At 42.8% G+C, this 15,142-nt stretch overlaps 1 protein-coding gene across 7 annotated transcripts in view; it reads left to right on the forward strand.

The window, feature by feature from the left end:
• The first annotated feature begins 4,233 nt into the window (after nt 1-4,233).
• MYO6 (myosin VI) overlaps nt 4,234-15,142 on the forward strand; it is a 136,060-nt gene continuing 125,151 nt past the window's right edge. For all 7 annotated transcript variants that reach the window (XM_061207677.1, XM_061207680.1, XM_061207679.1 and 4 more), the window contains exon 1: nt 4,234-4,470. The gene's annotated coding sequence lies outside the window, so the exon portion shown is untranslated. The remainder of the gene's footprint in view (nt 4,471-15,142) is intronic.

The following is a 15,142-nucleotide window of genomic DNA, read 5'->3' on the forward strand; positions in this document are numbered from 1 at the left end:
AATAGAAATAAACTTTGGCTAACTTACCCAGAAAAAGAATGTACTGGAAGAAAATCACGTAGCTCACAGAATCCCCAGGGATGGTGAACTCAGTGTGTAAAATGGGCAGGCCTATCACTGTTGGCACTGCCACAACCAGAACCTGGTCGCCACAATGATCCACACCACTGGGGATTATCTCTGCATCTTTGCATCGCTTTGTGCAGATTCCAAGTTTCAGGTGAGGGCATCCAATTGACTTAACCTGGGTCCCATGCCATGACTACACCCTAGTTGCCAGAGAGTGGGGAGAAGGACTTTGGCCAAACTGTGAAGTGGGCCTTGTTCCCACCAAGACTCAAAATTAAGGATTCTCCACAAATAGGATGGGAGGTCAGAAATGAGGCAGGCAAATAGCCGGTGCTCATCGTATGACCTCACAGGGCTGTGAAGGTTTAGTGGGATGACCTGTGGCACAGTGCTGGCACGCAGGAGGCACTCGATCAGTTTCGGCATTATTATTATTATTAATCCAATGAGGCGGGCAATGTGCTAATCTCTAGGGATAGAAAAGTAATAGGGCACAATTTCTAATCAAAAAGCTCAATATTCTGGAGAGCTGTTACAGTGAGAAACAAATATAAAAACATAATTATAATACCAGTTAATAAGTGCTACAGTATAGGTACCTATGAAGTGGGTGCTCTGGAAAACAGGGAAAAGAAAAACCAATTCTGCCTGAGTCAGGACAGAGAAAATAGTCAGACTGAGTTCTGAATATTGAGAGGAGCGTCATGAAAGGGCTTGGCGTGTTTGAATTTCTATGAGCAGGGCGGGCTCAGGATTGTGAAGGATTCTGTATACCATCTAAATGAGCTTTAACTGATCTGAAGGTCACCAGGACTTGGTGAAGGGGATGACATAGTCAGATCTAGGGGTGGGGTTACTCTTTAGGCGTGATGAGAGAAGGACGAGAGTGAGCAGAGGCAATGTCAAGAGTTCAGATGAGGGGGGGCTTCCCTGGTGGCGCAGTGGTTGAGCATCTGCCTGCCAATGCAGGGGACACGGGTTCAAGCCCCGGTCTGGGAAGATCCCACATGCCACGGAGCAACTGAGCCCGTGAGCCACAACTACTGAGCCTGCGCATCTAGAGCCTGTGCTCCGCAACAAGAGAGGCCGCGATAGCGAGAGGCCCACGCACCGCGATGAAGAGTGGCCCCCGCTCGCCGCAACTAGAGAAAGCCCTCGCACAGAAACGAAGACCCAACGCAGCCAAAAATAAATAAATAAATTTACAAAAAAAACCCAAAAAAACCTCTAACTCTGAAGTAAGGGAGTAAGCTTAACGATAAAAAAAAAAAAAACAAAGAGTTCAGATAAGGGAAGATGATGGCCTGTTCTCAGGGAAGATGGAGAGTAAGACAACAGCTTAGAAACAATGTATGACATAGAATGAACTGCATTCAGTGCCTCCACCACTAGGGGTGAGGAAGGGAAGGAGTCCTGGGTGACTTAAAAGACCACAACTTTTTGAGATGAGTGGATGATAATGCCACGATTGTAATAGACTCGATTGGCAAGGGAATCATTTGAAGCAGCTGGGAGAGGAAAGAGAATGAGTTCCTGTGTGGGTTTCAGCCTGCCTTACTTTAGGAGTTGGCAACAAAGATGCAAGCTGAAGCTATTGAAATGGGTATCAGCCAGGGAAGGTGGAGAGAGACTTTAAATACCCACCATATTGACTCCTGTAAAAATGAAAGAACCAGATTGCGAAATTTTGCATATGATTTCTGAGGGAGTTCTTGGAGCCCCCATCTACGATAGGAGGTCCGTGGATCTCAGTTTAGGAATCCATGGGCTAGCACAAGGAGACTGGGGGAAGAGTCTTACAAATATTTAGTGGGTGAGAGCAAAGTTGAAAAGCTTACAAACATAAATACGGAATAAATTGTTAAGATGAGTTTTGGCAGCAGATATGATACAGTTATATCCACCATGCTTAATGACATGTATGCAGTTTCCCAGAGTCGTCTATTCTCTTGCTGTTTGTTCATCCATCTATACCATTTATTCAATAGTAACAATAATGGGAGGCACTGTTCAAATGAGATGTGAAAGCCATCATGCTTGGCACTAGGGACACAAAGACAAACAAGTCCCCTACCCTGCCCTCAAGGAGCTTACGGTCCAGGTGGGAGGTACTTGTAAGTACACTGAAATAGAGATAGTGAGATAAGTGTTGGAAGACATACGTGCAATGGGTGCTAAGAGAGAGATGGGAAACAGCACCAAATTGCACCTAAGGTTTGGAATAAGGGGGTTAGGGAAAACTTCTTGGAGGGGACCAATAGGCTTTGTTCTGAAGGATTAATTGGATTTAGCCTGGCAACATTCCAATGTAATAAATAGCCTAGCTGTCTGTTCTGGAGAGCAAGCACTTCAGAATGGCTTGAATGTAAAGTACAAGAAATGGAAAACGGCAGTGGGTGGAAGTGAAATTGGACAGGTAAGCAGGGCTAAGACCAGTGGTCTAAAATGCCAGTGATTCCCAAGAGAGGTAACACTATGTGAGGAAGCCTGGTTTAGGACAGCTTTATGGAGTTTAGAATGGTGATGAACTGGGGAACAATGAAAAGAAAAAAACAAAAGAGATCTCCACTGTGCTAGCCAAACAAAAACAGCTGAAGGATCATATAAGACATCTTAAGGAGTTTGCACTTTATACTAAGGATAGTGGAGAGCCACTGTAAGAGTTTAAAGAGAGGAGTACATAATCAGGCTTTCATTTTATAAAATATAAATCTGATGGTATTGTAGGCACTGGATTAGGAGGGGACAAGACTGCAGCCTGGGAAATTGGCTAGGCGGCTATAGCGGTATGCGAGACATGAAATGATGGTGGCCTGAAGCAAGACAGTAGTTGCTATGAAGAACTGGATACATCAGACAGATGGGGAGCTAGAAGCAGAGTCTCAGTAATGAATTGGAAGTGGAGGAGGAAGGAGAGAGAGAGAGAGAGAGAGAGAAAAAAAAAAATCACAAGTCGTTGCTCACAATTAGCTGGCTGTATGGGCTTCTATTGGTCTGACCAAGCCGTTTAATCTTAAATCCAAAATGAAGTCAAAGCAGTGAATTGAAATCCTCTCCTCGTTCTTATTTTTTTTTTTTTTTGCGATCCGTTTTGAAATCTAGTTTTATATACTTAAGATTTACCTCCCGGTAGTCTGGAATTACATTTCTGAGATTGCTGTAAATTATTTCCTTTCTTGGTTTCTCTTCCTCTTTTTTACTTCCCTACTTTATTCTTAATATTTTATTGTTTTAACTGTCTGCTAAAATACTTCATCATAACTTAGCTTTTCCTCCGAGAGAACTGTGGAACATTGAATAACTGAAACTTGTCCCCTATCAGAATCTTGTAGATTTCCTGAAGTTTTCCCGTTGCTGCTTGGAACGTTTCCGGGGTAATGTTCTCAGGGTAATTTTCCTGTGTAGGTGCGGCTGGCTTTTTTCAGCATTTTTAGTCAATCACCATTTCATTTTCTTAAGAGAAGCTTCTTTTTGTCGTAAAGGCAGTATATGTTTTCATCATATTTCACTTTCAAATATGACTCACAGGTATGTCCCTTATAAAAACAGTAAAACTTAAATGACCAGAGAAGATCTGGGCTCTAATCAGTATATACGGCGGCGGCGGGAGGGCCGAAGAAATGCCAAATTTCCCTCTCAGACCCGCCCAGCGCCCCCCACCCCCGCTCCCAAAAGCGGAACGGCGAGTTTGCGGCACAGGGAGGCTACTACCCTCCTAGGGCAGCCCAGCCGGGGCGACCGGGGCTGCAGGCGAAGTCGCCTGCGCCCTCCCTCCGCAACGACGCCGCCTCGTTCCGCCCGCCCTCCCCACCTCTCGGGATCCTCGCCCCCTGCCCGAACGACATTCCCCCTCCCGGAACGGACTCCCGCGCTGCCCGCACGCACTCCACGGGGGTGCGCTGCAGGCGCCGGGAGCAGTAACACCCGCGAAGGAGGCCGTTTCGCGGGGGCGGCAGGAACGAGGGCTGTGGGCCAGGCCCGGGGCGGCCCCTCCCCACGCCGCCGCGCGCCCTCCCGGTCCGGGAGGCTCGGCGCCGCGGGTCGGCGCGAGGACGGGCGGGGCGGCCCCGCGCCGAGCGCCCCCTCCCGGCGCGCCCGCGCCCGCGCCCGCGCCCCGCCCGCCGGCCCGCGGCGCCCCCGCCCCCTCGGGCGCTCCGTAGCCGTGACGTGCGCGCGGCGGGGCTGGGGACTCGGCGGGGTGCCGGCCGGCGGGCGGAGACGGACCCGGGATCCGTCCGAGCAGGAAGCGAGCCGGGGACCGGTCACCGCCGCCGCCCCGTCCCGGTGCCGGTCTGCGTCGTCGCCCTCTCTCCTCGCCCTCCGCACCCCCCCTCCCTCCCCCCCCGCCTCACCGGCGACAGGTAGCCCCGCCGCCGCACACCTGCCCTCGCGTCCGCACAGGTGAGTGCCCCGGGACGCCCGCGGTGGGGCTTCGGCGCCGGGGCCCCGCTTCCCGGAGCCTCGCTCCCCCAGCCTGGCCTTGCTTCGGGGCCTCCTCCCGCCGCCCGGGGCAGACGAGCCGGCTCGGCTCATCTCCCGGGGACGCCGGGGGTGAAGCAGGTGATGAGTGGGCCCGGGCGGCGGCGGCTCCCGGTAGCGCAGGGGTGGGTCTCATTTCCACAGGACAATGAGAGTCTCGTTTCAAGGGTCTGTTATCACCAGGATACCTTCGTGTATCTTCTCTGGCTCCCAGGTAGAAGCTGAGCCCTCAGGTGTCCAATTCTGACCTGGACGCCCCGTGATAGTTTTCTCTTTCGTAAACAGGCTTAAAATTCAGCGCAGGAATAGTGCTTTTTGTTCTGGGATGTGAGGATCAGCTGCCGTCCCTATTAATTTAATCTTGTAGGAGCCCAGGTTGGGACTGTATAAAGCTGTGTTTTTAGTCTTTAGTTGGTCTAGTACTTTGGGTACGTTAGTATATGTATCAGCTACTGAACAAGAGATTTTTACATTTCTTAATTTCTAAAACTCTTTAAAACGATTAAAATGCTCAAACTCTGGGATAAGAAAATAGTTTGATAGGGTTATTACTAGAACATCCGTGTCAGAAATATTTCCATACAGGTTTAGAAAACGTGTTACATTTTATCTGGGGTGAAGTTTGTAGTGGAGGAATGCTTAAATCCTAATCTACAGATCTAAGGAGCTAGGAACACTGCCCCAATTTAATAGGCTGCTGTACATGGTAGATAAAAGTTTTCCTTGTTATGCTCTGGCGGTGTAGATGCAATATAGCTAAATGTCGTCAGGGTTTGAGAGTTTAAAAGATTAATATTCTTAAGATTTAGCTGAGCACTGTTCACACCATAAAATGTGAATCTTGAACTTGGGCTGGTAGTGGTCATGGTACAAAGGTTGGCAGCAAAGGGACATTTCTGTACAAATTAACTAAACTTAGATGTCTTGGGTTGTGGTTTGCATTGGAAATTGTTTAGTGAAAAAACTACCTTGGTGTCTTTTACTATTAATTTTAGAAACACCACAAATTGGTCTATAGCCAGAGCTTGAAACAAAGCATCCTTTTAAAATAACTCATTGACTTTTAAATATCCATCTCATTTAGAGTATTTTCAGTTGTGCAGAATTACTTGCATAGTGGTAAACAGAAGTTATTTTAGTGTTATTCAGGTTTGCCTGTTGCATTTGTATGTTCTGTGTGACATGCTATTTAATTGTTGGCTTTTTAAGTTACATTTTAGTTTTCAAAAACTGATTTTAAAAGGGAGTAATGGAAGTGATAAGCAACTTTAAGAAAAGATTATGATTAAAAACTATGTATGTAATATTTAAAAGTATATATAATATATATATATTCTTCATTAGTGCCTGGAAACATGGACAAGAAAAATGTAATAAGCTATTGCAATATTTAATGTAAATTCATGCAAGGTCTTAAAAATATCATAAATCGTAACCCATGGAACTCATCTGAAACGGATTTTTTTCTCTGTTTATGTTTGTGTGATCAAGTTTTAAAATAACAGTGGCCAGGAAATCTGAGAGAAGCTGAAGGCTTTTTTTTCATCCTGTTGTGACTTTGCCTGGAGACTGTGGTGTATTATGCAGCCCATTGTTTAGACAACGGGCTGTCTCAGGGTTCTAAAAATACAACTAAAATTTTAAAAAAATTTGACTATGTGAGGTTTGAATAAATATAAGCACCCCAGACATTTAAAAAAAAAACTGATTTTCAGTCTGCTGATAATTGAACCTCCAGGTCTGTTATGTAAAATGTCAGTTTTATAAAGATGTTTCACCTTTGTGAAATTTTTATTTCTATATATTAAAATGTTTTAAGTAAAAGATTGAAAAAAGTATGACAAGTGTAATAAATCTCATACAGTTTAATTTTGATCCTTACAATGAGATATTTGGTAGTAATGTGACTGGTCCTTTAGTAGGATAAGATCATCACCCATTTATTAGGCATCTGCCATAATCTGGCAGTGTTCATAATCTGAACACTAACTGAGGAACTTGATCTACAAAATAATTTTCAACGTTGGTGGTCTTGTCCTTTTTACACATGAGGAAATTTAGGCTCAGAGAATTGAATATTTGCTCAAGGTCATGAGGTCATGTAGCTCCAGGGAGAGTCTGGATTCACACCCAAGTCTTCTGACCATAAAACCTCGGTCCTTTCCACCAGAGCAGGTTGCCTTGATCTCAGTGCAGTTGGTAGACTGTTCTGGTAAACCTGCAGAACTGGTATTGTGTTAAAGAATGTAACTGGAGGTTTGAACAAGGTACAGAGGAGTGACATTAAGAAAGGCCAGGAATGGGGCTCGGAACTAATTTAGAACTCTGTGTCTGTTTCTTCATTCTTAAGTAGACAGCCTTGAACAGTGATATGATGTTGCTTTATCATTTCTGGGGTAAATTCCAGAATATTATACATATTGTGTACTTTTAATTTTGATGGGCTGTAGGAACTAGAATTAGGCTGTAATGTAACACTGGTTTTCATTGTAGCTAAAGTGAATAATATAATGTTACTGGTTAGGGTAGAACTTAAAAATGAGATAGGTTATTGCCTATAAATGCAGTAGCTGCCTTTCAAATATTATGTAATTAACTGTGTAATACTAAGGGGAAAATGGTTTTCAGATTATGATTAAATTGTGAGCTGTTCGATCAGGACAGTTTTTTTTTTTTTTATGTCCTGTGTTTATTTCGGGAATGTCCCTTGAGCTGTAATAGACATAAAGAACAAAGTGAGCACACAAAGTCCATCTTTTGTAACAAATGAGGAGTCATTTCAACAGTAGAATGTAGTTGGGTAAATGAACAGAAAAATGGTAGGAAGGCTGAGTTGGGTGACTTCTGTTATGGGTGTGTCTTTGTTTTGAACTATTAGGAATTTTGCATCTGAAGGATACTCATATTCGACTGTAAATACAAAACCATCATCCAAGGGCTTAATGTAAATTATTAATGGGTGATCTGTAACACATCTGCTTTCGTGTGTGTGTGTGTGTGTGTGTATAGATAATCAAGAACTAACTAAAGTTAAATAAGCTTAATTCTGAGGAACCAGGATGTTCTACATTTAAAACAGTTATGCTTTTATTTGACAGATTTAGTGGACTGTTAATAATCTTAAAATATAAATATATCGTCCTACTTATGGTTTTCAAAAATACGCTTTTTTTTCTCATTGAGTAGTGTAAGAATGACATAGTGGTTTGAGAAATGACCACAAGTCCAGCAAAAGTTCTCCCTGTGAGTACTGAAGTATGGGAAGTAAAACCAGAAGAACAGATCTGGCATCTTTAGAAACCTTGCAAGTGTTGAGGAGAGGGGAAGTCCTTTTCTATTTATAAAGCATGTCTCTTCCAGTGAAACCAAAATACTGAAACACATTCCTTAGGTGATGTTCACATGCCCGCTGAGCAATGTGCACAAAGCAAGGCGGTGCTCCTGGCAAAACCACAGGCATCTTTTATGTACCTTATGTCACTTGTTATTTTATTTGAAGGTAACCTGCTGCTTAACCTTTACAAGGTAAGGTATTACATATCACAGAATTAAAAAATTTCTATTATATGTGGATGAGCATCTTTTTCAACAAATATTTATTGATGGTTCATTGTGTTTAAAATATAGCTGTTGATGGGAACTGGTTCTTCCCTGTTCTGGCAGATCTTTGGATCTAGGAAATAGGAAGAGTGGGACAGATGTGAAAAGAAAGATACACAGAAACTTCCATTTAAAACCTGAAGCTGTTTACGTCAGACGTTAACACCCTACATGTATGACACTTTACTCTTTTGGAAATCATTTTATGTACCTTTGGTCCTAGAACAACTTGATGAAGTAGTTGTGGTAAATCTGTTCTTATTCTGCACATGAGAAAATGGAGACAAAAAAATAAGTACTTTGTTCAAGGTCACATGTGAGGCTGCTTAGAAACATCACTGAGAATGGAACTGCTATCTGTGTGTTCCCATAGATCCCTCCCTCCCCCAGGTCTCTAACTCCTAGATTTAGTAAGGGTTAACCTCTCAGCAGTGACTTATTTCATTTTATGGATTTAATTCAGATGGTTCAGGAAATTCTGAATAGTCAGGATAACTGAAGTGATAATTATTAAATACGTAGTTACACTTTTTTTTTCTTCTTTTTTTTTAATGTAAGGTAGAAGATGAGCATGATGTAGTATTATGGAACTACTTTAACATTTTTAATAGATTAATGGAGTCGAGGTTGGTAATTAACTTTTCTAGTAGCAGTGTTTTTAAGGGAAAGCCAACAATTAGTTTTTTTTAAAACATCCACGTGCAAGTTTTTTTTTTTAATTTTTATTTATTTATTTATTTTATAGCTGTGTTGGGTCTTTGTTTCTGTGCAAGGGCTTTCACTAGTTGCGGCAAGCGGGGGCCACTCTTCATCGTGGCGTGCGGGCCTCCCATTATCGCGGCCTCTCTTGTTGCGGAGCACAGGCTCCAGACGCGCAGGCTCAGTAGTTGTGGCTCACGGGCCTAGTTGCTCCGCGGCATGTGGGATCTTCCCAGACCAGGGCCCGAACCCGTGTCCCCTGCATTGGCAGGCAGATTCTCAACCACTGCGCCACCAGGGAAGCCCAACAATTAGTTTTAAAAAAGGAGAAAAATATTCTGGAGGAATTTTGAAAATAAGTTTTATTATTTTGCACATTGATACTGATCTGATTATTCTTGCTTTTGTAAAGACTCGCTAATGAGCTAAGGTGTGTCTCTGTTGGTACCTTTATGCCTTCATTCATTTCACAAATATTTGAGTGTCTGTCATGGGCCAGGCACTGTTCTGAGTGCCGACGATCAGGTGATAAAACCAAGTCCTTCTACTGAGTGACATTTTATTGTTGTTTTGAATTAAGTTAATTATAGACTCATCATTTTAGTATGTGATTAACAGGGCTGACCCTAAAGTTGAGAAATAGTTGTCAAAGTGGTACAATTTGAAGGCCACTAAAAGCCTCATTTGCTCTAAAATATTCTACTCTTGGCCTTTAGTCCACTGAGTTACAGCACTGTTACCAATTGCTTCCTGATAAATAAGAATATGTTCCATCTTTTATCACACTTTCAGGAAATAAGGCTGAGAGAAAATAAATGGGACCCAGGACTGATATGTTGGCTTTCGTAAGAGAGTGGGTTGGCAAAGTATAATTTTAGTAGCCGCTGTTGTTTATTGAGCTCTTGCTGTGTGTCAGGTACTATGTCAAGCAAGTACTTTATGTACATTAGCTCAGTTAATCACTATGTCGGACTTCCCTTGTGGCACAGTGGTTTAGAATCCGCCTGCCAATGCAGGGGACACGGGTTCGAGCCCTGGTCAGGGAAGATCCCACATGCCACGGAGCAACTAAGCCCCTGCGCCACAACTACTGAGCCTGCGCTCTAGAGCCCGCAAGCCACAACTACTGAGCCCGCGTACCACAACTACTGAAGCCGGCGCACCTAGAGCCCGCAACCAGAGAAGCCACTGCAATGAGAAGCCCGCGCACCGCAACGAAGAGTAGCCCGTGTGCAGCAACGAAGACCCAACGCAGCCAAAAATAAATAAATAGAAGACATTAAAAAAAAAAAAATCACTATGTCACTTCAGTGCACTTGGCATTAAGACTCTCGTGTCTTAGGAGAGAGAGGCACAGGGATGTTAAACTCGCTCAAGCTCCCAGCCAGTACTTGGTGGAGCTGGGATTGGATCCTTTGTCGTCCTTAGCATGTGGTTGTAGATACTCATGTGGAAAGAGTGCAGGTAGACTTGCGACGTGCCACCAGTGTGTCATGGCACACCACGTAGGTGGAAGGGCTTGGTGAGTGAGGGATGGGTGCGGAGAGTCACGAGAGCTTGTTGGGTGAGCGGTGGGAGTCAGGGGGACGGGGCGTTATTGCTTGCCTAACTGCTGGCCCCTCAGGCTTAGCCTCTGTATGCCAGCCCCCAGGTTCCAGAGTTGCATCTGTGCATAAGTGCTTGCTTGTCTGCCTCCAGGGTAAGAGGACAGCAGAGGTGAGGGGATCCTGGTTTTGCCACTTATTACCTGGGTCAGATTACTTAGTTTCTCTGGGCTTCAGTTAGTAAAATGGGGGCTACAATATTACTTACCTGGTGTGGTTCTTGTGAGGACTGGATTAGACACTAATACGTGGAAAGCACATATCACACTGGCACGTAGCTAGTGTGCGTTATTATTGTGACTGTGTTGGTTGTTTTTTCGTTTCCATGTTTAATGTGGAATGTTCATCCAAAAGGAAAAAAGCTCTGTATTGGAGATTTGGGTGAAATCTTGAAGTTGACCAGTTTTAAGTAGTTCTGAAATTCAGGTGTGTACCAAGAATTACCTGGGGAACTAGTAAAAACACGCCAGAGAGGTGTGGGTGGGGCATGGGCAGTAGCATTTTAACAAGCTTCTCAGTTGATTTATTTGTGTACCAACATTGGAGAACCACTGGTTGAAACCTTTTCTTCATCGTCTGCTTTGGGAGGGTGTCGGCAATAACAACAAAAAATTGCTCGGATTAACCAGGCAGCATATGGTAAAAGGGAGTGAAATATCGGTTACCAGAATCTCTTCGTTGATTTTCTTTCTTCTTTTAAGCTTATTTGGAGCTCATAGCATTTATCTTGAGATGACAATGCAGTGTTAAATTTCACACCTAAATTTAATTGTAGTGAGTATTTCAGCTTGTTAACCAGTTTCATTTGGATGTGAGCTACTTATATTTAATTTTTAAACGACTATACAGATAGCAGTAATATATAAATAATGCTCGTTTAGATCTTAAGACCTTTTTGAACTATTTGGTTGCACTGGGTCTTAGTTGTGGCAGGCGGGCTCCTTAGTTGTGGCACGCAGGCTCCTTAGTTGTGGCATGCGAACTCTTGGTTGTGGCATGCATGTGGGATCTAGTTCCCCGACCAGGGATAGAACCCGGGCCCCCTGCATTGGGAGTGCAGAGTCTTATGCACTGTGCCACCAGGGAAGTCCCCCTTTTTAAACTTTTTAATTGGATTTCTTTAGATAATGTACTGTTTTGAATAACTAGACTTGGTCTTGTTAGCCGCAGCAGGCAAGGTCCCAGCAGGAAAGAGATTTCATCCCGGATGGTGCAGATGAAGAGACTGCAGGGGCAGGGAGCAAGCACGGGGTGGTGAAGCACCCGGGGAATAGCAATGGTGAGAAGCCCTTAACTCTCCGGAGGTCGCGGAAGCAGAGAGCTGGCCTTGAGGAGGAGGCTGGGTTGGGGCTGAGGCTTTGAGGCGGCCCGGCGGGGAGGGGGGAAGTTCCCTGACCTCTCGGCTCCCTCTGTCTTTTGGGTCTTGGCTGGTGACTTTGCTGGAAGGCAGCTGGGGAGCCTAGGTTAGCCTGGCTCTGTGCCGGCTCTTCCCCGCAGGGCGGGGGCAGAGCAGAACCGGGCTGGAGGTGCAGTGGAGCACTCGGGCGTCAGTTGGAACCTTTGGGAATTTGTAGCGTTGCCTTGGTGCATTTTAAATCGCTTGTAGCATTGTGATATATCTGCAAAGTGCTTGAGACTACCTGTCTTATACATGCGTTTAGAAGATAGTTTACTCATTTTCTCATTTAATCAAACAGTTATTTCAGGAAATCTGATGATCCATGTAACCCGATGAAAAACATAATCTAGGTCGGTTAACATAAAGCACTTTTATTAATATGTTGTTATGCCTTAATGAGGTTTTCTGAAATTTTCTTCATCAGGTAGTCTTGGTTTGATAGAATAAATGTTTTTCATTAAAAAAATCTTTTAATAATTAAGTTTAAAATATTTTGGCAAGAAAAGTCCCTTGCCTTCTGGAAATTATACTTCTTGTTCACCTGGACTCTTGAGTGCAGGACACCAGGACACAGATGGTAGAAGTTAGACTCTCAGGACATAATTGTTCTTCCTCCCCAAGTCCTTTTAAAGACACATTAAATTTCTGTATAAATCTGTCGCAGTTTGCTGTTGTTCAGCTGTCTTCCGCTAATGCCAGTTTTACCTAGTTAATCTGATTTCTGGCTAAAAGTCTAAATCCGTGCTCTTCATTTTGGATAGATTCCTGAGGATTACTAAAGAAAAACATTTCTCTCCTTAAAGAGATGGTATGAAGGTCCCTAGTGTGTGAGCATTACTCCCCCCAAAACAATTAGAATAGTTTATATGTCTTCTCTTGAGGGTTCTGGGGAAAAAGAGTCCAAGATTTTACTCGGATTAAGCAGCAGCTAGACTGGGTCTTGTTCACAGTTTCCAGAAAAGGAGAGCAAATTAATCAATAACCAGCACCTGGCTATGAGACTTGAACATACAAATAAAGGCTACACGTAAATGTTATAGTGGGGTTTTTTTTTGTTTTGTTTTGTTTTGTTTTGGAACAATTAAGTTTCTCAGCTTGTCTTTAAAAGAGTATGGTGGAAAACAGAAACAGGTTTGGAGTAAGCAAAATAGCACCTGCGCTTGGAAATCATACATTTAGATTTTATTTTTCTGTAAGTGGGCCTTTTTCTTTCTGTAAAAGGGGAGAGTTCAGACTTCTGTGGAATCTTCTAAAAACATATTGTTTATTTTGATTTGATGCTGATAGAATTAGTACCCCGCAGGAAAGAATTGAGGCTGTCGGTTTTTCCTTGTTATACTCTTTGAATTTCCCTGATTTGAGGATTGAGTTATTCCAGAGGGAACTTTTCTCTGGTTCCTTGTTATTTTTTTTCTAAAATTAGATGAAACAGCTGTGTTTTGGTTTGTGGGCAAGATTTGCTGTCTGTTATCCTTTTGGTATTTTGCAGAAGAACAAAGTATACATGTGTATGTGTTTTGAAGAGGAATGAATTAGTTTCTCTGCTTTTTCTGGTCTATCATTATTGAGTTGAAGATGAGAACAGCAAGACGGTTTATGTATCTGTTGTGCTTGAGGGGAGGGGAGGAGGAGAACTGAATGAATTTGAACATGCGACCAGATTCACTTCAGATGTTTTAGAAGCCAGAGAAAAAAATTTCAGTCAGAATTTTGTATTTTCTAGAGATAGATTCTACTGATAAGTTTGCTTTTTTGAGGGGGAATGCAGCATAAATTAGGAATTTATAAACTAGTTTAATTTGGTGATTTTAATGAATTATTAGCAAAAATGGAGATAGTCTGACGGCTGCATACAAGAATGCTAGTGTGTCAGAAGGTGGTCTATTATTTATTAAAAGTGTGCTTCTGGAACTGGTCCAGAATCTCATGCACTTTGGTCCTATTCTCTACGATTCTACTGTTTGGCAGCAACATTGACCTAGATCACTTTCGGGACATACGGACACTTGAGTACATCAGCAAGCTTGAACAGCGGAAGGTGGCCATATATTATGACGATGTTTTGAAGGAGTGGCCCCAAATGACTCTAGAACAGTGCAGTTCTAATAGTTCCTGAGGGCCAGTGGTATGCCACCACTTTGGGTACTTCACAGTCCTTGTCTCACGTAATTCTAATGTTGACCCGTGAGGTGGCTCTTCTTACCCCATTTTGCAGCTGAGAGAACTGAGGTCTAAGTAACTTGCTAAGGTGACACAAGCAGTGAGGGGCAGGGCTGAGGAAGTTCAGGTGGTCTGGATCCAAAGCCTTTGCCCGATTCAGAATTTTAGGTTACCTTTTTCTGTGTGTTCTTTTAAAGAGTCAAAGAACCCTTCAAGATTAAGCTGTTCTTCCTTCTCTGTCTAAATAAGGGTTGGTAACACCCTGACATTCGGACAGAAGTTGCTTGATTTCAAGTTCAGGGCGAATAGGTCCTCTGCAACACGCTTGGGTGTCCCCACCCGCTGGTTCTTGCTGTTCAGAGGGCTCCAGCCTCTCCTGGGACTGATGAGAGGGGGACTTTGTGGACACGTAGAGTCTAAACCATTCTGGATGCGTTTTCAACCCCTGAACAACTACCCCTTTTACTTACATCATTAATTTGCTTTAAACAAATGTATTGCTGTAAAGTTTTGTGTAAATTAAATAAATAACTAAATTATATATATTTTTATTATCCTTGGAAAGCTTCTTGTTTAAAGGATCTGGATAGTGACTTCTTTTGTAAAGGGAAGAATCTTTTTGTAAAACAATGATTGTTTTCTGGATTATACTAACAAGTATGGATCTTTCACATATTACCTTTGCATAAACATGGGTTTGGCTAAACACACATTTCATATAAATATGCCTAAATTAAGTGTGACTTCATATTGTGCTTGATACTGTTAATGAAGAGGGATTGGATAATGGTTTTCTTTTTTTTAAACAAATGCTATTTGTTGAATTTGTACTAAAATGTACTATAGTAGGCTTATCTCGACTAAGAATAATGTTCTTTTAAGCAGTAGATTGAGGTTCAATATATAGCACAACAGTAAATTCTTTTTGTGTCATAAAATTTATTAGGTAAATGTTAATGTTCTGTTTAAATGCTAAAATTGGTGTTTTACGTGCGTCTGAAATACATTCTCTGAAAATTACAGATAAAGTTTAGAGTGAGAGTTTTTTAAAAAAATTGTTATGGTTGAAAGGCAGACAAGCTGTTGTTTGGAAAACATAATTTTCATGTAACCCTGGGTGAAATATTTATTT

The sequence above is a fragment of the Eubalaena glacialis genome, chromosome 12, assembly GCF_028564815.1.
Source record: "Eubalaena glacialis isolate mEubGla1 chromosome 12, mEubGla1.1.hap2.+ XY, whole genome shotgun sequence".
Classification (NCBI taxonomy): Eukaryota; Metazoa; Chordata; class Mammalia; order Artiodactyla; family Balaenidae; genus Eubalaena; species Eubalaena glacialis.